We start from the raw sequence: 27,649 nt of genomic DNA on the forward strand, positions 1-27,649 counted from the left end.
CAAAAAAAAAAATTTATCCATTAAGGCCCAAAATTTACATTAACTTCAAAGCAATAATGTAAGCCATGTGTAGCAATTCCAGGTTGCACTTTTACCAAGCTACCCGGTAAATACCTATATGTTAGAATTGCAGCACTTGGTTCTAATTTGTCTGTAGTGTAAAGTAGGAAGAAATTCACTTAGATAAACAGAGTGCACAGATGCATTTCCTTCACTGGCTGCCTGTCTCACTATAAGGTTTCTTTTCTGAATTTCTAAAGAGCCCTAGCAGCAAGAAGAGCAAAAAGATGCCCACTATGCATCAGGAGTTAGTTGTTAGTTTTCCTGTCAAAGTTAAACACCTGAGAACTTACCAACAGTCATTATGAGAAGCCTTTGTAACACGGTTCCCATCACTGTGATGGAAAACGTTTTTGCAGACTGAAATACTTTTCCTTCTGATTATTGGAAAAGGTATTTTGATTGGGAAACTTTGTTTAGAAAGTTCTTTGCACATGTAATATTTTATGTTATCTTTGCTAGGGCTGTGGATATATGTTCTGTTTTTCTGTTCTCTGCAATACAGATAAAAAGTGAAGTGATAACATTAAGTAAATTTATTTTTGCCTTTAGAGTATGAATGCCAGCTGGTCAGTGCATTTCCAAACAGACTGTTTTAAGTCAGCAGTAAATGAAGATAAACTGTCCTAGAGCTGACAGTATCTAAACCGTCAAAACAAAAGTGAAATACTTATCCTGTTCTGATTAATGCTGTATTCAGAAGAGAGCTTTGCTACTGATCCATTAAAGTCGTATCAGTGGCCCGATCTGACCATCTCAGTCTCTGTAAATAATGTGCCCATAACATTAATTGGAATTGGAAGTCCCTAAATGAAGGAGCAAATTCCTTCAAACACTAGACTGTACATCTACACATATTCCAGACTTAGTCTGTATTCACTCGACCTAGGGTCATTTTTCATGAGTGCTCTCTCTGTCAAATCACAGATATATTCTCATTGCATATTGGGACAGGGAAAGATGCCTTCAAGGAAGAGTTATGGTTTCAAAATTTTTTTTTTTTTTTTTTTGGTTTCTAAGAGAACTAATTCAGTCTCCAATGTATTTTTCTGGCTGATCTTAAATTCTGAGAAAATGAACCTCTGGGTGTGAGCTCCATGAGTCATGCTGGAACCTATATTCATCCTCATTTGTATCTCCATGTGCTCTCCCAGAATTTGGGTGCCTTATAAACCTATTCAGAAAGAGCAGAATGGAATTAGCGGTCAAATCTTTAAGGTAGTATGTATCCAAGATACACTAGGGCTTCCACTGAAATATGAGTCACTAACTTTTTAGATGCTGAATGTCTTTGAAACCTCCAGGAAGAGAGTTTCAGTGATAAGTTTTGCCTTTTCCAGCATTACATAATCCCTTATCAATCTTTTCATGATGACAGTGGGCTGTTGGTTGCTGGTTGAGAGAAAGACAAGACCTGAGAGGCAAGAATTGTGCCAGAAGCCTTTCTAGCATATCATTATGGCTGAACACTGTGCTCCATGCAGTGTTTTTTGCAACTCCAATTTGCAGGCATCTTATTTCCTCTCCCATTGTCTTGAGCAGAAGTACTTAACAAGGGACCTTGGATTGCAACAGGCAGTGTGGGTATATACACCCTTCAGATGTCAGCATCCCAGTAATTTTATTCTCTTTTGTATGTAGCTCCTAAGTATCCAAACCTATTTTCAAATGTGAGGAAGGCATTTTGGGCACATTGGCAGTCGGGCAGGGAAGGTTAGGTAGCTATACAACGTTTTAAATGGGCTTAGTCTTCTAATTTGCTGTGACCCTTGGTAATGTTACCTTGTTAACCCATTTTCTACATGATGTTTTGAAAATTACTCAACTGTCTTGTAGTTTGTGTGTTTGTGTCATTTGAACTTTCTAATAGTGAACTTCCTAAAATGTAAATAGAGTAGGTCAAGTCCCTAGCTGTCTTACTGGCATACCTCCATGAGAATCCATGGCACTTTGCCAGCTTACACTGTGGGGGGATATCTGGGCAAGGTTAGTGAACTGGTCTGCCTTATTGTCCCTTTATTCTCTTGTGTTTCCATCTACGGATTGAATTAGCTAAAGGTATTTACTTTTTCTGTGCCTGTACTCTAGTATTCCTCAAAAACACCACTGGAGATAGTCTAGCTACTTTTATCATCCTTGTTTCCAAAATAAACCATATTTGCATCTCTGAAGAACTGCCTTTTAGAAACATTAAAGTATTGAGGGATATAAACACCAATCTTGTCAAGTCCTTTATTTTATATTCCTCACCAGGCAATAAGGTAACAGAGGAAAGCCTGCAGTCGGAAAAAAAATCCTTTCAACATAATGACACCATAGGTGTAATAATACACTATGACTGCATTGTAAAAGTGACCTCAAAAATGGTTATTTTATTTAACACTCATTTTTAGGAGGAGAATCAATCACTTTGATCACACTTTTACTGTTCTTTGCTCCTAAATGTTCATGGAAAGTTTGTCATGCTTATGTTAGAAACATGCAGAAACACTAAAGTCTCTGTTTTCTAGTTGATTATATCTTAACATTTTTGTCTGTGTACAAAGGTAATGTAAGCACTCAACATCTTAACCAGACGGCCTCCTGCTCTAAAAACCCAACCAGACAAAACCACCAAATTTGAAATACTTATTTTGTTTTTGAAAAGACTATAATCAAGAAAGCTAAAATAATGATGGTTGTACAGCAGCACTGTACTCAGTTTAAATCCTCCTAAAGATGAAGGTCAACATGGGATTCTGAGATTAAGAAAAAAGACAGATTAAATATTTTGAAGTTAAAATGCAGTTGATAATGAAATCTACAAATGGAAACCTGTTCTATCTTGTACAACACAAGCACATGACATTTTACTGTCCATGTAGCCTTTAGCTTTCCTGCAAGTATTATTGTGCTGCACTGATTTCAGAAAAGGCATTAAACACTGTCAGAATGAAAGGCATGCTTTAATAATAGAGCAATTATTATCCCCTTATGAGGTAGGAATGTAATAGGCTTTTAATGTATTGAATCAAACACTATCTGCCTCAATAACTCTACTGCTAACTCTGATCTACAATTTATTAAGAATGGAAGAAAATTTGATGTTGGGAATGTAAACTAAACACCACAACAAACATTTGTTGCAAAGAAACAGATATTCAAATTGTGACTGAGGTGTTCAATTATTAACATCAGCCTAAGGTTTGATGTTTATTTTGTTTTTAAGATGCAAGCAACTCAGCTTTCAGATTTATAGGAACTAATTGGTCAAACAGCAGCAGCAGAAGTAGAGTGCTACTGATTGCAGAAGCATTGTGTAGGAGATATTCAGTTCAAGATTCTCACAGGACTGTTCCACGTAAAGAAAGACTCGTGATAATGTTTCCAAATGCAAGGCATGATCTTTGAGCAACTCAATAAAATCTTGTCCAGATTCAATTCTTCTGTCTTGTAGCTTTCCTCCTTTTCATCTTTGTCTTTGTTTCCAATGTGTAATTTGTATGCCAGTTTGTAGATGTGTTTTAACTTGAGCTTTGTCTGACAGGTGTGTGTGACTACAGCTGTCAATATTCAGAAGTATATGATTGTTTATGCTTGCAGCTGTGTATCGTGCAACTTGTCTGAACTGGTTTAAAAGTTGTATTAAAAATGTGATTGATTGCAAGAAGAATTTTTTCTTGCAATTTTAGATCACAGAACCACAGACCTGTCAGGGTTGGAAGGGACCTTAAGGATTATCCAGTTCCAAACCCCCTGCCATGGGCACAGACACCTCACACTACAGCAGGTTGCTCACAGCCACATCCAGCCTGGCCTTAAAAACTTCCAGGGATAAGGCTTCTACCACCTCCCCGGGCAACCTGTTCCAATATCTCGCCACCCTCATGGTGAAGAACTTCTTCCTAACATCCAATCTGAATCTACCCACTTCCAGTTTTCCTCCGTTCCCCCTAGTCCTATCTACCTGAAGAAAGTCCTTCACCAGCTTTCTTGTAGGCCCTCTTCAGATACCTTTCAAAAATCTTGCTCCTGTGTAGCTAACACCTCAGTCAAACTGTGCAAGTATAGCAATACCAGATATTATTTAAGGGAATGATTGTAGTGATTAGAGCAGTCAGAAGTTTTAACAGTTACACACTTGTACAGAGCAACCTTTAGCATTGCTATGAAGCTGACACTGCAGCATTTTGTGCCCATTAAGCTGTTTGGATGGAGCAGAACTGTTTTTGAAAATCAGAGTCCTGACTGAAGTGATATGAATCCTGTGCATTGCAGACGAGGCAGAGCAGTTTCTGCTTCTTATTTCCAGACCGATTTAAGAAAAAGGAGGAATAGTAAGGCATTGTATTTAACAAGTACACATTTTGTATTGTTTTTCACTTTGCAGTATTGAAGAAACACATAACAAAGGATCAAGCAGCTTTTAGAGCAACATGCCAAAAGCAAAGATAAATTCCCAGCCTCATGCTGGGTGCCCTGGTATCAATGAGAATCATGTAAAAAGCAGTGGAAGGAAATCGCTTCAAGGGTTTGCACTAACTTTCAATTAGGGCTGTTTTTATTACACCACAGGATAAAGCCACAGTGGCTGTGGTTATCTTCACCTCATATCCCTGCTGTTTACTTGAACAGAATGGATAGCAAACAGAGTTTACAAAGACAGGAGAATAAGTCCTGGTGTTGTTATCTAAGCTGTGTAGATACAAGAATCTGTTGGGGCAGATCATCCTGCAAAATGAACCTATATGAAATAACATCCAAGGGTATGGCTGCACTGTAATGTACCAGAGGAAAAACTGAGCTACTGGTAAATGAGTTTCTAATGAGAAATTATCTAGCTGTGGCAGGATGGTAAATTATTCTCACACAGAGATGGGCTATTACAAATAATTTTCTATTACTAAACGCAACCATTGATTATCTGTACTGTGCAGATTGGCAGACCTCAGTGCGCTGCCTCATCTGAGCCAGAGTCAAGACGGCAGTGGTAGAACATCTGCTGCTGTCACCTTCTTCAGGGATTTTCTGAGCCAGAGCTTTAGATAAACCTAAATTTCCTCCAGTTGGTAACTAGTTGGTGACTAAAGTAAACAACTTGCTGAAATCTTAGTCCCTCCTAAGTTGTTTTTAGGTAGGTTTGAAAAATATTGCTTTGATTCAGCTATTTATAAAATTGATGCAGATAGCTATTTTGTGGAGCACTTTGAAAGATTAGTAAAACACTTACCAGAGGTTCTTCAGTGATAATTAAGTCCCAATTATTCACCCTTGTCATTAACAACCTTGTTGTAAAAACTGATCTTCCCAGGTTCTGAGACTTGGTTCTAAGAGCATTCTGATCCCACTAGCCATGACTGTAATACATGTACCAATTCAAATGTGTGAAATCAGTTTCCAAACTAAATTGGCAGCTGGGGTTCAAGTCTGCAAAAGCAGATGCAAAAGGCATCTGTTTTTCTGAGGAAAAAAAAAGCAATTTTCTAAAATCAGGTACCACTAGACAGGCTAAAAAGTACTAACCATCAGTGAGTTGATTTCAGCAAGTCAGTTCATTCTGCTTTATAATGAAGGGAATTTCAGTACAATCAGGGACATTGGAATTGACTGAACAGAGAACATACATCAGACTAGAATGATGATATTAAAACAAATCTTCTCTATATAATTACAAATATTCAATGAGAACATTTCAGAAGATGCACAAGTAATGCTTTCATAAATCTAATAGTCACGGTGCAAATGAAATCTAAACGTGTAATAAATTAGTCATTTTCATTTACTTTACTCTTTTTAGAGGGAATTTCTTTTATCAGGTAAGACCATTTGCATTCCATTTGATTCTTTGAAGTTGATGTGATAGCATCTGAGATGACACAGTTAATACTTGCCTTTGCTCTTTTTAGTGTACCAGACAGAGCTTGCTCTTAACCTGCACAAATACTGTTGCTTCTGCTCTGAAAGACAGCTTCACTATGAATTCTCTGCAATAGCCGATTCAGCTTTCTCTATGGACAACTTTTATAATTGCCCTTGATTAATTTATGTACATCCTGTTACAATGCTTTGTTAATCCCTGCAATAAGCCTTTAAAAACTTTTAACACCCTCTTGTCTGAAAAGAATGCTACCTAGCTCCTGCCTTCTAATCGACCGACTCTGGAACATGCCCTCTGGAAATTACAGTGCCCTAAACATTCCCCTTCCTGGATAAAACACTAAAATATGAAATGTTAGAAAATGCAGTCTGAAATGTCATGCTCTTCTGAGGAGGAAGAATTAACAGCCTCCTTAAGAAGAGGCAAACAGCATAGCTTATAGCATCACAAAGTCAAAGGATTCACAGTAAAACCCTTCTTGAACACAAATAGAGAAGATTCATACTCAGATGATTAAATGATTAGAGATGAAGAAAGTGTTCCATAGGAAGGGGATTTAAAAGACTGAAATTGCTTGCTTTGGAGAAAAAAAATAAAGTAAGAAAAAATAATGCTGTAGAAAAGGTAATTACCTTTCTTATGTATTCAGTGATCTGTATTTTCAGAACAGAAAAATTTAATGAGCTTTAGAAAAGGACATGTTTAAAACTAGAAGTGTAAATACTTATTCTTTCTTTAAAAAGATATAAACAGTTGATTTTAGTTCTTTTCCAACCAAAATGATTCTACGGTATCAAAAAGCCTGCAAAGCTGAACTGTCTTTCACAAATAATACTACCTTTTTTTTTGTGCTGGTTTTAATCTAGCATACTGACTCTGATTTAAAGATGATTCCTAGCTAGCAGAGGATATTTCCCACTGAAATATGAGCTTCAACAAGGCCAGATGTCAGGTCCTGCACTTAGGCCACAACAACCCCAAGCAACGCTACAGGCTTGGGGAAGTGTGGCTGGAAAGTTGTCTGGCAGAAAGGGAGCTGGGAGTTCTAATGGACAAGCAGCTGAATGTGAGCTAGCAGTGTGCCCAGGTGGCCAAGAAAGCCAAAGGCATCCTGGTTTGTATTAGAAGTGCTGTGCTCCCTTGCACTCAGCTTTGGTGAGGCTACACCTTGAGAACCATGTTCAGTTTTGGACACTTCAATACAAGAGAGATGTGGAGGTGCTGGAGCCAGTGAAGAGCAGGGCAAGGAAGCTGTGAAAGGCCTGGAGAATAAATCTGATGAGGAGCGACTGAGGGAGCTGGGGATGGATAGTGTATAAAAGAGAAGGCTGAGGGGAGATACCTGAAAGGATATTGTAGAGAAGCTGCTGCTGGTCTCTTCTCACAGATAATTGGTGATAGAACAAGAGGGAACAGCCTCAAGCTGCCTCTGAGTAGATTTAAACCAGACAGTAGGAAATTTTTTTTCCCAGCTAGAGTGGTCAGGGATTGGAATGGGCTGATCTGATCAGGGAGGTGGTGGAGTTCCCAACCCTGGACGCCCTTAAAGGTTGTTTGAATGTGGTGCTTGGGGCTGTGGTTTAGGGGTGACCCTTGTAGAGTAGGATTATCGGTTGGAATTGGTGATCCTTTTCAACCTGAAGATTTCTGTGATTCTGTGAAATATTACCATTGAAGGCAAAGTCACAGGCAAAGTGGTGTTTTGTTCTGCAAAAATAATTGTTGTGTTTCAAAGATATTCCTGTGGTATCCCTGCTAAGAAATTATTTTTCTGTGAGTGTGCAGCTTGATCAGTTAGCATGTAAAAGGGAAGATGCAAAGGATGTATCACAGCCCCTTTTCAGCTTAAAACTTTCCCTTGTTCATGCCCAACTAATTTTTGACTTCCCTCTTAGTGTTCACCTCAGATCCAAGCATATGCACAATAAATCACTGCAGATGCTTCATGGAACGTCAGCTGCAAGTAGTAGAGTGGCTTTAACTGCACAGTGTAGGAGATTGGAGACAGCACTTTAGTTTGCAAAGATGTAACTGTAACACAGTCAAATTAAAAGCAATATGCATCAGAAAAAAAACAAAACAAAAAAACCCCAACCACCCAAACCCACAAAAGACAAAACCCAAAAACAACCAACCAAGGAAATTATTGTGAACTTGAGCTTTAAACTGTTTGTTGTTTCAGTTATAGTGCTGTTAAAAACTTAACAGGAGCATAAAAAAAAGAAACCCACACACAAATTAAAAAAAAAAAAACCAAACAAACAAAAACCCACACAAACCCCCCCAAACAGACAAAAAAAAAAAAATCCTTAAAAAATGAATAAAGAACCAAAGCTAACTAACAAACAAAAATAAACTCAAAAACCACCCACAAAGGAAATATTATAACAAGGAGACAAAGATTCATTTTTCCCAACAACAAGATGCTTTTGATTTTGATCAAACTAGTAAAGTATTCATCTTCAAGCCCAGACTAATCGCAGAAAATATCATGCCTACTATTCAAAAGTTGAAGGAAGAGAAAAATAGTTGTTTAATCTTAACTATAGTCATTGGTGTTGCTGCCTCTAAGGTTACATGTAGACTTTTGTCAGAAACAGGATTTTGGTTTGCAAAAGAAGGCACATTGACAACTTAAATGACTCAAGCTTTAAATTAAGTGGATATATTCAAATAAGAGAAGAAATTTAATTAAAGCTGATTTTACTAGCTGCTATAATTCCATTTGTTAGCAGGAAAACATTAAGGAACTCTATATAGACAGAGTGAGCAAATGTTTTATGTAATTACTCTACATGCATAGTTAGAGGGTATAATCAGAAGAGCACATTAAATATTGGAGTGTTGTATTCTATCACTGGGGACAAATGAAGCAAGACAAGACAGCCCTCTTCTCTTCAGAAGCAAAGCTTAGGTATGATGAGGTGCCAGATAGTTTAGAGTATCACTGGGAGGACACATAATGTGGAAGCACACACTGCCCTTGCCACCACTTAAGAGGGAATCACTAAAGCATCCTTAATATGTTTTCATTTCCCCTTGTGGCCACATCTCAGCTTGATAAATCATTTTTCCCTCTGCTATTGGTGAAGTAGTGCTTAAAAAGGAAAACATTAAGACTTGCAATATCTGTGGGATGCTTGTTAGGGTGTAGTAGTGAATGGCAATTATAATAAAAAAATACATTATTTCTGTAATACATACTCCCTGCTTTCTGCAGCCTAAAACAGACAAAAATTGGTTGCCATAACTGTTCTTTGGAAGACTAACATCTTGAAAAGAAGTGGTTTCTCTTCAGAACAAAGGGATTTTTTTCCCCAATAAAATTTTGAGGGAAATTATTTTAAAAAGTACTTTGAAATTCTGAAAAGTAACTGAATTGAGCAGTGCAAATTGCAAGGTTCCTGGCTCAGCCATAGTAGCCAGCTCTCAGATCTAGCAGACTGATAATTAGCAAGTTTTTATGGTCATGAATGGACAGAAAAATTAGTAGCTTGGGAAGTTCTTGGATGTGATGCAAAAAAGCCAGGAACAAATCCTGTGTATCCTTAGTGCAGCTGTGAGCATGGGATTTAATGAATTCACAGCTGCACAGCAGGGCTGGTGGATGTTAGGAATTCCCTCAGTCCTTCAGTTCTCTAACCTCTAAGGTGATACTTTCAGAGTTTCTAGGCAGCGTGAAAGTTTTGAACCCTCATGGTCCATCATGTAAAGGTTGGAACAGGAGGAGGAGTTGTTTTCTGTCACGCATGTTTGAAAAAGTGAAGTCTTCAGCTCAAATTCTCTTTGTTTGGCAGGACCAAGCCAGTGACTGGCCTTTCAGCCAGCATGCATGCTGGGGATGTTCCCTCACTGATGCCCATTATCAATCACACTTTCATTACAATGTCTGTCTTGCACAAAACTGCTAATTTTGGTAACCAAGCTCTTGTTTTATTTTTAGATCATTTTACATTAAAATAGGTTTTAGACAGAAATTCCCAATGCTACCAGATGATATCACAGAAACAGTCAGGTTGGAAAAGACCCTCAGGATCACCAAGTCCAACCCAGAACCCTACTTTACAAAGTTCACCGCTAAACCATAACCCCAAGCACCACATCCAAACCACCTTGAAACACCTCCAGGCTTGGTGAATCCAGCACCTCCCTGAGCAGCACATTCCAATACCTGACCACTCTTGCTGGGAAAAAATTTTCCTAATGTCCAGTCTGAAGCTACCCAGTTGTAACAAGTCATAGTAAGTTAGAGACATCCCATTGAAACAAATTTATAAAACTTGCTTTATTTTTCTTTCAGAAGTTTAAATGTAAGGTTTCATGGCTTGCTTAGAGAAACTGCTTAGGCTCTTATATACTTGCTGCAGTGTCGTTTTATAATCAGTTGATCAGAGCTTCAAGGCTACATGAACTGAAAACTCTATAAAGTGCTTAAAAATGAATATTATTCGTGAAATCGATTGTGCTACAATAACTGCTACAGGTCTCATTTGAATGTCTTTGAAGGCAATAGGATTTGCATAGAAATCTATATTCTCAAACGTGGGAACTGGTTTTAGAACTCAAAACATCCTATACAATCACACTTCAATGAAACATCTGTAGGTTGAGGGGATACTATGAAAACTTTTCATCTAAATTTAGATCCATCAGTATAAAATAAAGCAAATGCAAGAAAAGTATTGGTATACCATTGCTTCATATTTGGTGCTCTTAGCTTTTAAAATCTAAGGCTTTCTGCTTTCTTCAACAAACTTTTTTCTCATTGTTTTTTGAGAGTCAGCTTTGTCAGTGTATCAGAGAAGTCAAATATTTCACTCTCAATATATGATTCCTATGATTCCTAAAGTATCTGCCTTATCTGTTAAGTTTTTGCCCCAGAATTTACCAATCAGGTCACCAAATGTTCTATCTCTCATCAGATTTCATTAAATCCTGTCCATACAATCCACTTAATCCCCACCATAAATAGAGAGAGAGGAACTCCCTGGCCCTATAATTACCTCAGGGATGTGCAACAGAGGCTAGGATCAATATAAAAATGTTCTAATCTTCTAAGCAATAATCCCAAACACTGTAATTTAGTATTGTAAATGGTCTTATCTTGGGACATTCCTTTCTCCCAGGGGACGTTGGATGCGACAGCATTAAATGGGGATGGGAGCAACAGTTAGTGCAGCTTTCCTCTAAGCACAGCTGCAGTAGTCTCATCAGCAGAATTGCTCTGTTTCTCCTTGTCCAAATGGTGCAGATGACTTTTTTCTGCAGCTGCATCCCTCCCCGCAAAGAATCCACGGCACCTAAAAGACAATGTCTTCTCTGCTCAATATGGCTCCTTAAAAATATTTGTTAGTAATGCATTAAGTCACATTTTTTACAGATGCCCGTTTTTAACATGCTGTGAGTCACCTTGGCAGTATTTTAGATCCTGACTGTAGCTTTTTATTTATAGATTAATTCTTTCCAGCCATTAACCCTTTCTAAAGATGTTTGTTCTCTAACACCATTCATACGTTTCACAGAAATGCATTTTTATTTGGATTTCTACTTGAAAACAGAAATATAGAACAACCTAGAATACTGAAAAGTGCTCATTTCAATGAATGCTTCTCTAAATTGAAAAACAAACTGATAGAAGCTTTTATATGCTGGGGGTTTTTGTAGTCATATTCTTTTAGACCTTAAAAAAAACCACCAAGAGCTCCCCAGTAGTTATCCCTTTGCTTCTTTTTCTGCCATGATTAACTCCTGCATGCTAGCAGCTCTTGCTTGAAAAGTTATCATTCTAACGTTCACTGTCATCATTAGGAGACAACTTTAAACTAATGGAATATTTATCAGCTGATGTGTTAGCGCTCACAGCTGAACTATAAATCATCCTAACTGACTCGTGCTTTGTTACCCTCTGAATCTTGATCCTTGTTTTATTAATCCACAGGAGAAAATATATTAGAGAGGAGTGAACATAAAGAATAATAAATTAGCTGAATAGTCTTTAATAGACACAGTTGTCTTCAGAGAACAGGGTAAATTTGAGTAGTAAAAAAAAAAAAAATCAGAGAAGTTTTGTATATGGAGACTAGGGAAATAATTCTTTGAAACTATAATGTGTGTTATCATAAATATTATCCATTAATCTCTATAGATATGAAAAGTAATGGAGGTTGTCCTCACCTAGTAATAGATGTACTCATATTCCCAAATATACAAATGGTTTTTCTGCTATTACTTGTTCCGTTGCAAGTTGCAAGATAGATTTACATTTTTTCCCTGACTCTGTGCTCCTGCTTTAAAGTACTGTTCCTCATAAGTATTCTTCTACGTGTCACACGTTCAAAACCCTAGGAAAGCCCAATGGCAGAAATCTCAGATCTCAGAGAGCTAGTGGGAATAATCCAATTAAAGAATGTAACAACCTTTCTTATTGTATATTTTTTTAAGACACCTGTCTTGACATACATCCTCAGTTTCTAAAACACAAAGGAAACTATGAACCTGCTGGGTGGCTCTAGTTAAAAGTCCAGGAAAAAATCCAAAGACTCCTTGACTAACAGCAGAAAATGCATCTATAAACAAACAATCTGTTGGCTTGCTGTATTCAGAGCCATTCTACGAAAAAAAAATGGACATTTAAATGCAGGAAATGTAGGTTGTGTTTTTTTTTTCTAATGCCCAGAGTATCCTCCTGTGAAATTCCTTCTACAAACAACATTAGAGCAGCAATAAGGTAGAAAGCAGACATTGGTTTCATTGTATGCATGTGTAAGGCAAAAAATCCCAAATTGTTGCAATTATATTTAAAAGAAAACATGAAATTTTATTAGTTGCAGGATTGTAGCCACATTACTGGAATACATATATATAAATCTAAAAATATTTGTCAGGATTGGTTTTGTAAGTGAGATTAGGCTAGGTTGTGAAATACAAAGCAGTTATGCTGAATTAAGACTATTCTGAGTGATGCGCATTGCCACAGTTGTAAGCAGTTAAGAAGGCATTGCCTGTAAATGACTACAACTGCCAAGACTCATTGTTGCCTAGCTGACATGAGAGCAGCCTGTGTATCACTTAGGTCATTGACCAGGGACTAGCAGAGGGGTGAATTGATAGGTATGCCTGCTGGTAGACAAGAGAAATGGAAGTGTGAATGCAAGCTGGAAGTTTAAACTTGTTGCTTTCAATTAAGTTAGTTGGTTCTTTTCAATCGAGTTAGAAACACATGCAATCTGTTAGAGCATCTCTGGTGAGAGGGTAATGTCATAAAATGCAGTAATTTGATCATTTGCGGTCATCTGAATGTCCCTAAGTTTATCCCTCAGGCAGCTCCACTGACTTCTTTGGAACTACTCCAGGGAGGAATTAAGTCCTGTGCAAAGACAAGTAATGAATGTCTTATATGTAGGTCTGCTTGTACTGCGCTTGCATCGGAGCATCTCTGATACTGAAAACCCAAATCCTAAATTTTTTATCCAAATTAAATTGGCAGCTACTTACTTCTCTGTTTGTTTGGGGGTTTTTTTTGTTTCTTTTTTGTCTAGATCTTGGACCAAAATCGTGCTGTCAACACTAGGCTTTGCTTTTAGTGTCCGATACCACAGTCTTTTCTGCCCACAGTTGATAATGGGGACCTTGCTCCTTTCAGTGATTAAATAGTCCTCTCTTGTACTGATTTCTGAAAAAGCTGTGTCTGTGCAAGCCCCTACCCCTACAGGGAGGGAATATAGACACTCCACTGGGGGCAGTTTGCCTTATATCCTTTTTTCTCCATGAAGGACAGATGCGCCTGCAGTGCCCAGAGAGGAGTGGCTCTCACAAATTGACTCTGCTTCCTCAGCTGTGTGAGGTATTTTGAACCATGAAGACTTTTGTACAAAGTACCTCACTGTTTTTTCTGTGTAGATGGAGAAAAGTTGTACGGTAAGATATCAGCCATGTGTGTATATCCAGTGGTGCCTCTCCCCTACAAAATATGGTGTAATTACAACAGAGCAAATGAGCACAGGGAAGGACCATAGGAGGTTATCTATCAGAAGTCATGTAATGAAGCAGTTGCCGAGCTGTGGGGCTGCATTTGAATGCTTGATGCTGCTCATTTACAGCTACAGTAATCCTTCTGTAGCTCTATAACCTGATGAATACTAAAATAATGATTCATAGTGAAGTTGTACCATTGACCTTAAGTCTTACTCACGATCACTCTCACTTTCTGAGATACTTAACAGCCAAATTTGGCTTACCAATCTAAATGATTCATTTTTCACTCTCCATTTTCATTTCTTGCTCTTTAATAATTACTTTTGTTTTGAAAAGCAATTTATCATAGAAAAGAATTTTTTTTTTTTTTTTGCATATTTTTAAGACCAAAATGTCTTGGACTTCCTGTCATCATCAAGGTATTGAATTTAAAATTAATCACAGGATTTATGAAGTTAATCTGGACAACATAATTTTATTTTGTCAGTAATAGCCCTAAATTATGTCCAAATAAAGGACAAAGCTTATTTGTGAGCATCATAAATAAAAAAATTATAAAGGTGTTTTCCCTGATAATGAAACATCATACAGTATTTTACTTTCAAAGGAACCTTCTTGTATAGCATTATTAAAAATATGTTCTTTTGGTTTATTTCAGAGTTTTTGAGGGAGCAATATACCATGTTGCTGTAGGTTAAGGGAAATCAGGAGTTAATTGGTATAATAATATAGAAAAGTCCTCCAGAGGCTAGAGAGTCCCAGGGGGACAGGCAGCTTGTCCCAGGATATTGTAATCTGTACTGTATTTCATTTTCCTGTGCCTTTCTATTTAAGGGAGTGCCAATTCCTCTCTCTCCTCTCCATCTCGGGACACATGCACTGCTATCTTATGGTTTGTGGGGGAGAAGCTTTCTCCTGGCCTTGGCTGGCAGTGCATTTGCAGCTACAGCACTGAGCCTGTTGAAGCCTGCAGCAGGCCTGGGTCTAGTGGGGTGGGGGGAGGCAGTTTGGCTACTCTTGGGCTTGCTGAGGCTTGAGGGGGGTGGAGGTTTTTGGAAGGCTCTGGAAGGTTTGGTCCTAGTAGGCTCAGGTGTGAATGTCTTCTTTCTACCTAAACACTTTTTTTATATATTTGTAAATAGAATTTCCATTTAAACTTCCACTCAAGTGTGAAGCATTTTTGGTTTACTCCTTGGGAAGGGGTAAAATATCTTTTCTGTCCTTTTGCCCTGGGCAGCTCATGGCTCAAAACTAGGACACGTGTAATACAGAAAACATTGGTTTCTTTTAACATTGGGGGGAAAAAAGGTATCTTGCTGAGATACATGGGTCTAGATTTCTTGTATGTAAAGACATTAAATAATATCATCACAGGACATTAGGGGTTGGAAAGGATCTCTGAAGATCTTGGAGTCCAACTCCCCTGCCAGAGCAGGACGATAGAATCCAGCACAGGTTGCACAGGAATGCATCCAGACAGGGCTTGAAAGTGTCCAGAAAAGGAGACTTCACAACTACAACCAGCCATTTGACACTAGTACAGAATGTGATGATCCTTACTGAGTGAAAATAGCGAGCTGGGAAGTAAAACTCAGATCCTAGTTTTGAAATCTAGGTTCTTGTAGTGAACTAAATTAATAGTGCATTAGCAGGCTCCCTTGAGCCAAAATGGCTGATGAGTTCAATGCCTTATACCAACCAGTGGCTTCTTTAAAATCATATCTCAAAAAACTGATGAACTTGAGAAAGGGCCACTCATGAGTCCTTATTCAGCTGACTGTGAAATCAGCCAGCCTTCTGTTGTCACAAGGAGCAGCTGGAAATTCAGCTCTGATTCTGAAGTCTTTTTCTTTGAAATTACACCTTAGGATGTAATTTCATTATTATATCTTAGGAAGTAATTTAATTTTCACACCTCATAGTGCATAAATTACTTTTCAAATTGAATTATTTGTAGTAATTCCTAAGATTAAAATAATATCATCTTATCCTTTTCTTACTGGAGAAGTCTTAATTATATCACTGTTATCCTCCCCAGATATTGAGAAGGAAGCCACAGGATGGCTGTTTCAGCTGTTTTCAATCTGCTTCCACCTGCTCACACCACTGGTTTGGAGAGCCACGAAAAACAGAAACAAAACAAAACAAAAAAAAAAAAAACAAACCAAACCAAACCAAAAAATCCCCAACAAAACAAAAATCCTGTGGGCAGAAGAAGGGGAGGGCATTGTTTGGTACTTGTTCTTCATGTAATCTCGAGACAGACTCCCTTTATTTGCAGTGTGTAGTGGTCTAATCATTTGACATTTCTCTGACTGATGCTGGTTTCAGAGAGGCAGAATTGGAATATGTAGTCCTGCAAGGGTACAAGCAGTTGAAACAATAACTTCAGAAAATGCACGTTTCCAGATATAGACAAGGTTTCTTATGTCAGTTTTGTGTTTAACTGAGTTTGATTAATGTTTTTGTGCTGGATAAAAACAATAATTTATGATAATTATTGTTGTCGTCTGATGAAGATTCTTTTGCCTGCAAATAATTTGTGTAGACAAGGCTGGTTTAGGAAAAATTGAGGGACTGCCCTCACTGCTAAAAACTTAGAAAAGAGACTTCTGGAAGAACAGGGAGATGCTGGTTGGAAGTTGTAATGGCAAGAAGAGCAACGCAATACATTTGTTAGCAGCATTACAAAGGTTGGAGACAATCAGATAAAATTGCAAGGTGTATACTTGAAAGTAAGCACATCTGCTCCAAGGTTTTTCAAACAGGCTTCTGAATAATTTTTATTAGCCCTAAATCTTTTGAAAGATTATGACATAAGTTACTCTTTTATAGTATAGGTATTCTAGCCTATGCCATCCTGGTGTGTTGACCTGAACCTGGGAACTACAGACCTGTCAGCCTGACCTCAGTGCCAGGGAAAATCATGGAGCAGATTGTCTTGGGGGCAATCACTGCATACCTGAAGGATATCCAAGGAATCAGGCCCAGCCAACATGGATTTAGGAAGGGCAGGTCCTGCCTCACCAACCTGATCTCCTTCTATGATCAGGTGACAGCTTGGTGGACGTGGGAAAGGCTGTGGATGTAGTCTACCTGGACTTCAGCAAGGCCTTTGACACTGTCCCCCACAGCAAACTCTTGGCCAAACTGGCAGCTTGTGGCTTGGACAGCAGCACTGTGTGCTGGGTTAGGAACTGGCTGGAGGGCCGAGCCCAGAGAGTGGTGGTGAATGGTGCCACATCCAGCTGGCAGCCTGTCACTAGTGGTGTCCCCCAGGGGTAAGTGCTGGGCCCCATCCTGTTCAATATCTTTATTGATGATCTGCATGAAGGGATTGAGTCCATCATCAGTAAATTTGCAGATGACACCAAGCTGGGAGCAGGTGTTGATCTGTTAGAAGGTAGAAGGGCTCTGCAGAGGGACCTTGACAGGCTGGACAGATGGGCAGAGTCCAACATGATGGCATTCAACAAGTCCAAGTGCCGGTGCTGCACTTTGGCCACAACAACCCCATGCAGAGCTACAGGCTGGGGTCAGAGTGGCTGGAGAGCAGCCAGGCAGAAAGGGACCTGGGGGTACTGGTTGACAGCAGCTGAACATGAGCCAGCAGTGTGCCCAGGTGGCCAAGAGAGCCAATGGCATCCTGGCCTGCATCAGGCATAGTGTGGCCAGCAGGAGCAGGGAGGTCATTGTACCCCTGTACACAGCACTGGTTAGGCCACACCTTGAGTCCTGTGTCCAGTTCTGGGCCCCTCAGTTTAGGAAAGATGTTGAATTGCTGGAGCATGTCCAGAGAAGGGCAACGAGGCTGGGGAGAGGCCTTGAGCACAAGCCCTATGAGGAGAGGCTGAGGGAGCTGGGACTGTTTAGCCTGGAGAAGAGGAGGCTCAGGGGAGACCTCATTGCTGTCTACAACTACCTGAAGGGAGGTTGTAGCCAGGAGGAGGTTGGTCTCTTCTCCCAGGCAACCAGCACCAGAACAAGAGGACACAGTCTCAAGCTGCGCCAGGGGAGGTTTAGGCTGGAGGTGAGGAGAAAGTTCTTCACAGAGAGAGTGGTTGGCCATTGGAATGTGCTGCCCAGGGAGGTGGTGGAGTCACCATCACTGGAGGTGTTCAAGAGGGGATTGGACGTGGCACTTGGTGCCATGGTTTAGATAGGCATGAGGTGTAGGGTGACAGGTTGGACTCGATGATCCTTGAGGTCTCTTCCAACCTTCTTGATTCTTGATTCTTGACTGCGATAGGCAAAACTATTTTCTGACTTGTAAACTGCTACCAACTTAAGAATAAACATGTTGCTATATGGTATTTTATCATAGGTGATTGACAGTGAAGGTGAATATCTTAACATTTAGCTACTCTAAAACCTATAAAACTTCAATCAAACAGAGGGACTGTAATAAAATAAGAGTCCAACTGGCACAAAGTACCCTGAGAGTAGGAAAGTGATGGATGGAACAGGTAAACTGAGCCTCTGAACCACCTGTATAAAATACTTTGGGCGGATATGCCAACAGCCAATGCAACATTTCTGGGGAGCAGCTTTTGGAATCTGGTCCACTTCTTCTAATTTAACAAATGAAACTTTTAATGTGGAAACTGTGAAAAAATTCACACCCTTCTAAAGGAATGAAATTTGGCTTTGGGAATTATGGTATAAATACTTGATAGATATAATTTAGCTTAGTCAGTGACCAGAATACTGGTTAGAGGAAACTTGGTGAGACTTGGACTGCAGCTAAACAATTCCCATTATTCAATTCCTTCCCCAATAAACAATCCTGCAAAAAAAGAGACTTTTTCAAATAGACTATAGAGGTAATGACAGTGGCTGAAACAACAGCCTCACTGCTTCAAGGTATTAATGCACATTACAAACATTCAGTAAAGAGCCTTTGTTAGAATGGACTGTTTAAATGCAAATTTCATTCAATTTATAATTCCTAGAATCCGACAATGGTTAAGATCCCTTTATGATTCCAAGATTAAGTTAGACAACAATCTACCAACATGAAGAATGTTGTTTATGATTACACATAAAGTCAAGTTTTGAGAAACAAAGGCAATGTATAGCATGCCTTTCAATGCTACTAGCTGTGCAGTAGTCCTGTTTCTGCCTCTTGGATTTCTATTAACTCAAATGGGGAAGTTGTAGTTCACACAGCAGGAAAGCCAGATTGTACTTTAAATGGGGCTACACTTTTCTAAGAAGCTGACCATAATAATCAGTCAGGCAAAGTTCCCATGGCACATGGAGGGAAAAAAAAGAGAGTCTGTGAGTGCAACTTGTTCAGTTCAGAATTTCATTCTGTTCCACCCAACTAAACCACAATAGGGGAAGGAAATACATTTTGGAATTGATAAAGGCAATTCCAGTTCTTGGTTAGTGCATGGCAGGAATGATTCCACCACTGAGATTTGAAAGGCAAGGTGCAAACAGATGCTTATGCAGTTGCTGCTTGCTAAATGTGTGTTAAAGACCTACTCAGTATTCATGAAAACACTGAATTGTTAAGCAGAGCAAAAGCAAGTACTGCTGTGTATACTGAGATCCACTTCCCAAGCTGATTCTGCTGAAAGACAAAGGAAGGGAGCACTTCATGTTGAAGGAGAAAGCAGGATAAGTTAAGTATACTTATTGTGCCTACAAAAGAATTTGTTTGGTTTGTTCCCAAAAGGCACCAAGCACACTGCAGGTTTCAACATGAACTTATAATGAATAGAGCAAAGTGATGAGTAAATCCAAAGATTAGTAATATAATGAAGTCATTGCAGTCTACCTGAACAATGAAAATTCTACAATGTTTTGCAGAATGGAGTCTAGAATTTCTAGATATTGCACTGTAACCAGCACTACAGCTGTAAGGAAATAGTGTGCTGCTGTGGGGATGTTAAGTATCAAACACAGTCAGAGCTACTTGATAAAAATCAAGTTCCTGGTCTGGTATGCAAGGAGTTGCCCATGCAATAGGCGAGTAGGTGTGAGGCAAAGTAGATCTGGATTGATATACTTAGGCTCTAGGAATCTGCAAGGTAAACATCTCAGGAGAAGGCAGCGTGACACTTATAGACTGAATGCAGAACCTTTTCTTTTTTCTTTCCAGTTCCTGACTAGGCCAGTATTTTATTGAAACAGCAGTGCACCAGATACTTCATAATAAAAGGAAAAATAATGTGCAAGAATGGAAGTGTGACAGCTTCTTAGACCCCAATTTCCCACTTACCCTTTTGCTAGGAATTCTGAGAAGCTCCGTACTCCTTAATGATATTCTAAAATGATGGAAAATATTTTATGTTTGCTTTTTTGGTATCCACACAATGAGCAAGCACCAAAAGCTTACAGGAAGACTGGGGAAAGATAATTTCAAATTGTTGATTTATTCCATGAGAGATGTATTGTACCTATGAAATATCATCTGATCATTTATCAAAGATTATTTTTAATGTAAAAATCCAACCTGTTTTAACATCTCCTCTTATTTTTCTTCTAATCCATATGGGTCTTGCAGCCTAACAGTAGACAAAATTATAACCATTTTCAAACTGTTACCGCTGGTACAAGTTCATTTACACGTTTTTATTTCCTCCCAAATAATTCTCAGATCACTTAAATGAATGTCAGTGAGTCTTAGGCATGTGAATAATTACAGTAAGATCTTACTTAATGTTGTAGCTGTAATCCTTGTAAAACATGTATTGGTTAATTTTGTGCGGTGAGGTGGTTGTGGCTGATCTGGTTCAGCTGTGCAGTTAAACTGCTCTAATTATCAAGCTACAGGAAATTCTGTGGATTGTAAGAAATCTTTTTTTCCAAGGCAAAGCCAAGACTGACTTTGAACTGTAGCATTTAAGTCACTTCCCTGAGCTAGAGGAAGCTGGATATTCAGTCTTGTGCCAATGAATATTTGTAGAAAGCAGAACAGAATCAACAGAACGTACTCTACAGGAGTAAATTTAATACTTTCCATTTTGAGATATGTTTGTGTGCATGTTGTAAGGCAAGTACATTCCTGTAACATCCAAAGGGAGAAGATGAAATGTACAGGGCTGCAGAGGACCTAAGCTTTGACTCTCTTGCTAAGTGACAAGCACATGCATCTCTTGTGAATCTAAAGTTAATGATCTAGGAATCCATGTCTCAAGTTTCTAGCCAGAGAAGCCCAAATCCCACTTACCTGAAAATAAAATTAGGATCCTAGGAGATCCTAAGTTTCTTGAAAATTGTACTTATATGTGTAAGTCACCATGTATCTGCCTACTACTCTACCTGCGTGATAATTTACCTTGAAGTAAATTTGTTGTGTAGGCATGAGACTAGAAAAGACATGCAAAGATGGTGACTTAGAAGCCTTGAGAACTGACAGTATTTAAAGATTTTGTTAATTTTTTTCCCCCAAAACTTAATTGCATGTGTCCTGAACTTGGATTTCTTTAAAATTTATTCAGAATTACAAATCACTGTTGGTGGGCAGCAAATCTATTCTGTCAGTACTAATTCCCATAAAGTATAGTAAATTGTAAGCACCTAGGTATTATAAATCATTTTGTCTGATGTCATGTTAAGAAAGGCTCTAAGAAATGAGATAGAATGCAGACACATATTCCTAGCACTTCAGCAGGCAGTGCTATAGGTTACAACAGAGAATAAAATGAAATGTTGTGATTTTGTATAGCTCTTTGCCACCACTTCAAGTGAAGGACATGCACTTATTGAGCATTTCAGGAATACAGCCACAAAGTAGAAGATGGAGGATGATCAAAGTTCAGTAGGCACTCCATGTGGTAAAAGAAAAGGTTAAAAAGTTATTCTTAGTGGTATTGAATGCTGCTGTTTGTACCTTGGCTTTCCCTTTCAAAGCTCAGCAACCTTGCAGCAGCTGGAGTAAGGCAGACTACCCTAGTATGACATAAATAAATCATAAGAGGATTTTTCACTGCATATGGTTTGCCAGAGGAAATTGTCTCAGTCAATGGCCCACAGTTTATTTCAGAAGAATTTGATGTGTTGTTAGGTCTAAATGCAGTGAAGTATGACAAAGTTGCTTCATTCCATGAAGCATCAAATGGAGCAGTGGAACATTTTTTTCAAGCCATTAACCAGACAATCTCACTAACAATATGTTATCAGAACATTGGAGTCTGTTTGGGTTTTGGGGTCTTTTACGGTTTGGTTTTGTTTTGTTTTTCTTTCTTTCTTTCTTCTTTTCTTTTTCCCTGTTTTGTTGTTGTTCTTGTTTAGTACAAATAATCCTCTGTATGTCACAAAAAAGGAAACGTTTTGTTTGCAGCTTTTAAATAGACTGAGAAGTCCTAAGGCTTGTGCTGTTACCTTAACACAACGCTTGTGGCCTATTACAAGCAGTAGTAACACTGTATTTACCGAGTTACCAGGCTACAAAGGGTTGAAAGGTCTTATGCCTGGAGTCACAAGATGCTGGCCTTGTTAAAGCTCAGATCTCTGTGTGGTCAGTTACAAAATTTTCACTTGCGCAGAGGATAAGGGATGGTTTCCCTCCTTTCGTCTAATCATGCAGGTTAGAAAATTCTCAAGAACTTGAAATTTTGAGTAGAGCAAAAAGGAAGCTGAGCTGAGAGCAGCAAGTAAAACAAGTGTGTCAGACAAGTCATTTCTTACAAGGCTCTGAATAGTTTGTTTTCTTGCTTTCTCATTCTGACTGAGGGAAAGTGCATGGCACTGCTGTTAAAAGCTGTCACAAAGACTAAAACGAATGAGGACTAAAATTCATAGTGAGAATAAGGGTTTAGTGCCCCATAGGAATGAATTGCTTAGCTGATAGTCAAGGTATGGATAATGGACTTCTCTACCACTGATTTCTTATATGACTCTTTGTATTAGTCATGCAATATTTATTTATTTATTAAATATTTTGTCTTTTGTTCAGTATTGTCTAATTAAATTGAATGACAGCAAAGAATGTTTTCCACTGTGCATGCCCACATGGTGCACAGTACCATGGTATCACAAATACAGTAGAAAACCAAAATAAAGATTGATACTCTGAAGCTGTCCAAGCGTGCACACACAGTGTGAGGGAATTTTAATCACTTAGGGTTCATGAAAGCCCACTTAGGGCTTTTTAAATTGTAAATTTGCTTGGAAAAGAAGCTCCTTGAGTTTTTCTAATAGAGCTGAGAAACTAGTTATGCTTCTCAAAATGAGGAAGTAGAACTCACAGTGTGAACTAATCAATGGTTAACAAATTATTCAGAGCTACAATTTAAAATGTGAAGTTTTATTTAGTTTTCAGGCCTCCCAGTGCTTTCTAATGTCATTATTTTGTTTTCTTCTTTTGGCTTTCACTTGGATTTTTCCTTTTGTTTTGGAATTGCTTATGACTTGCATGACACATCTAGGAAAGAAATAATTCTGTCTATCAATTTTAAAACATTACAGGTGAGAGATTGATTTAGTTTGAAGTGAACATATCTGAGATAAGTTATATTGAGACCTAGTTCCTGTGTTTTAAATGTAATATTTTCTTGTATATTAAGGGATAGATGTGCTGAGAGGAGGGTTTCAGAGATGCTGGCCTCCTCTCTCTTTTTCCCAGGTGTGCCACATCTGTTCCCCATCACAAAACACAGATGCACAGCTCTGCACAATCTTTTTTCTCCTCTTCCTTCATATCTCCTGTTCACATTGTGGCTGCATCTGTGTCATGCTGAAATCACCAAAAAGTTTAAGGCATTGTTAATAGCTTTCTGCCAAATGACAGTTTTGAAAATCACCTTAGTCTGTCTGCATTCTGACCACAGACAATTCTCTTTGGGGAGAACTATAACTGTCAAGCTTAGTGGTGGTGGTGGTAAGGTCACCAAGGAGAGGGTCTTAAATGACAGTGTCATGAACTTGCCAACTGATTCTTGCCAGCTTGCTGGGGTTCTGATCAAACCCTTCAACATGACAGACAGGACAAGTACAGATGAAGCCTTTGCCCTGTTGCAGCTACAGAATGGCTGATGATGAATAGAAATGACTCCCAATACAGCATTACCTTGTATTTGATAAGCACAGCTGAGCCGTCTCCAGCTTACTCATGGGCCTGAATAACTTTTCTTAAAGGGATGTTCTTAATGGACATTCATACCCATGAATGATTTTTTTTTTCTTTTTGTTTGTTTGTTTGGGTGTTTTTGTTCTCACAGACTCCAGTTCTCCAGATATGGAGATTCTGTGTTTGCTTTGATGCTGCTTGTTTTGATCTGTGGGGTGTTTTTTTTCATGTGTTACCTCATTTGTGGCAATTTCAGCTTTTGCACACTTAGTTTTGTTGGGCTGTCTGTTTTTGTGGTATGTGATTTTAACATATATTCCTCTCCATATTTTGCATACAGAAAAAAAAATACAGTTTACAGAGGCCATTTTAGGATACACTTACTCATATCAAACAGTTCTAAATTTGAATCACAGCATTACAAAAGAAATTTTGTTCACCATTGTCAAAGAAGCTCAGGTAAATAAAGAGAAGAACTGAGCCCTTCTGTAGGATGACATCTGAGAATTTGTAAATAAACAGTCATAATTTTCTAGTACATCTTGAACTCCAATTATCTGAAATAACTGGGGAAAATTATGGACAGTCATACTCAGGAAGATTTATTGATAGAGAACTTAACTTAATACAATGCTGAAACTAAAGCATTATGTTTGGGCATGTAATTTCCTTTAATATTAAAGAATTGTGTGTGCATGAACCAAGGATGCCTGTAGCCCTAAGTGCTCAATTGCTGTATTAAGAAATAATTTTCTCCTTACAAAGGATTTAACATTAGGATTGTTCAGAATTACACATGGCTTGACTTTATAAAATAGTGTTGGATATTGCTTGGCCATTATTTAGAAAAATAAAGTTACAAGAAGCAGCTGAATAAGTAAATGGCAGCAAAAACAGATGTAGGATCCCTGTTAGCTTCCTTGCAGTATTCTCTAAACTTGCACTAGGGTATGCTGTGAAAGAATCACTTTATCCACATTTATTCTAATTTTCAGGAATTAGAGTTTCAAGGATTTCTTACTATTCTCCAGTTGTGAAAAGTCAGAAGATATTTCATGTCGGAAATGACATTATGAGGACTCTTGTCCAAGCCCTCAAAGCAGGGTCAGCTAGGGGCTCAGACTAGTTTTTCTGGAACCTATCCAAACAGATTTGGAAAATTTCCAGGGATGAAGATTGTAACAGTACACACTGAAATGTCTAGATGACAGTAATTTCAGGATTCTAAATAGATGGTATGACTGCTACAGTCTCCCCAGAATAATAACTGCATCTTTGGAGGTCCACCTTAGAAGGTTCTTGCCCACTTTGTGGCGGATCTGTTGGAAAGCAGTTAGATTTCCGTATCAGCTAGGGTGCTAGAGGTTATCTGAGCCGTATGAAACACTGGCTGCTTAGCAGGAACCTCTCAGCTAATGGTCAAGGATATGGCTGTACGGAAATGGGAGGAATTAGATGTCTTTGTTCCCATTAAGGATCAGGTCAATTAACATGCGGTTAGGCTTCTGAGTCAAGAAGTACATGCAATTTAGTAAAGCGCCAAGTGATTGAATTGATTGAGTTCGGCACTTAAACTGCCAGGAGGAAGAGATGACTTTCTTATGTGCCTGATGAGGGCATGTTATACTTGACAAGCAAATGTCAGTGCTGTCACAACTACCAGAAGAATAATTTCGCAGATGTGTTTATAAAATATATTTACATTAATTCTAATAATAGTAAAAATGAAGATAGTGATGAATATAAGCTCCATCGGTAACTGTAAAACAGTAGCTATATGGACTGCCATGTATTCAATTATCTTCAGCAGCTTTAGTCCTTTTGTCAAGGATGCCAGAAGCAGCCATGTTAGAAATATTTACATTTTTATTTCGGCACAAGATAGCCTCATATTGAAGACACTTTTGTTCCCACTGAAGTGTGAGAAGCAGCAGAAGTTGTTTAAACTTGCTCATATCTATAAATGAAGTACCTGGCTATATTGGAGATATTTCATATTCTTCAAAGCTAAACATTTCAGTACTGGGTTCTGCAGATCTTAAACTGTATATCTCTATCCTTTAGTGCTTAACTTGAGATTTGAGTCAAACTTAGTCTCGTTTGCAGTGATGGAGTTTGTAACTGTTTCTTTCATAGGAAAGTAGCACACCCCTAGTATATCATCCAGAAAGAAAGGCAAACAGAAATAACAAAAAATTAAAATGCCTACTGTGTTCTGCATTGAAAATATGCAGAGCACTGGTGTAACCTTCTGACTGGATTACGAGCAGCAGACGCTACATTGCATTATTAGACTAGTCCTAGATGCAACTATGGATTTTTCAAGCTCTGTATATTTTGCTTTTTCATGAAGTAAGGTTTAGTTCTTGCGTTTTCATAACTGAAGCTGTGATCCACTTTAAAGTAAATCAAAATTATGAAATGTGTTTTCTAGAAGGGAAAGAAAGCAGGAATGTAATCACCAGTACCTCACACATATTGTCTGTTTTTTCTCAGGTGGCCTGTCACTGAACAGAATGGCCAGAATTTAGCATTTTTAATGTCTTCTAACAGCCTATGACAAATGTGTCATGAATAATTAGATTTTACTAACTAGTGAACAGTGCTTAATTCACTTACCTGCTGGTACATTTGCCCTTTCTATCTGACAGCTCAAGTTGAATAAACGCTGTCTCTGGCTCTGAACTACCAGCTGCACAGGGCAGAAAGGTCAGTCCTTCACATCATGGAGTGAAAGCTCTTTATGCTGAATAGTAATACAGCTCCTGAGTCTGTGCTATTTGAACAGCCCTGCCTGGATGGTCACCACTGTGAACTGGCACTGGACTTTGCCCTCTGGTTAGATGGTGTTCTAGCCTCATGGTTCTAATGCAGATGGGCATGAATTAAGTTCAGGGAACTAAGAAAAGAGTTTCACAAGATAAATATCTATAACTACATGTCAAGAAACTTATTCTTACATATTAAACAGTGCAACAGACAGATTCTCAGCTAAAGGCAACTGCATTTCATTGAAGTTTAAAAAAATAAAATCTCTCCTATTTTCTACTATCTCTTAACAATGTGACTGATTTGTTTGGAGGAATGTACTGAACTTCAAATCTTTCAATGTACTAAAGCCTACAAACTTCTTTGAAAATAGCACTGAGGCTGTAATGAATGTGTGTGCACTTCTAAAATTGTTGATGCATTTGTTTTAAATTTGTAAGGTCAGGTTTACAACACTGTGCTAGCTTAGAATAGTATTCATCTGTAGGGTTACACTAACCAATAAAATAAAAACTATAGCTGGAATGGAATTGACTACCTTAGTATCCTTTGCCAATGTTGTCAACAATTTACATTTTAGGCAGAAAATAAGGTCATGCTGAGGGCCAAGACCCTGCTCCAAATGCCACTGAACTCGATAGAAACTTTCACACTGCAGAATACTTAAAGGTCAGGGCCTAAAGTCCCAATTCTCCTGCTGGAACACTGCCCGATGCTCAGGGGTGACCACTGAACAAATAGACGCAGAAAGTAACTTGCATCCTGTTAACAAACAGTTGTACCTTAACAGTAAGCCTTAGAGGGAATCAGCATTTTACTGTAAACAGGGGAGGAAAAGGCAGAGAAAAATTCTTACCAAAAAACTAAAATAAATTAATACCATTTTAAAGAACACATATCCAGGGTGTTTGCTGTGATTAAAGGGGAAACTGGGGGAGGGGAAACATTTTAGGAGGAAAAAATAAGAG

This window comes from Indicator indicator, chromosome 10 (assembly GCF_027791375.1).
Source record: "Indicator indicator isolate 239-I01 chromosome 10, UM_Iind_1.1, whole genome shotgun sequence".
NCBI lineage: Eukaryota > Metazoa > Chordata > Aves > Piciformes > Indicatoridae > Indicator > Indicator indicator.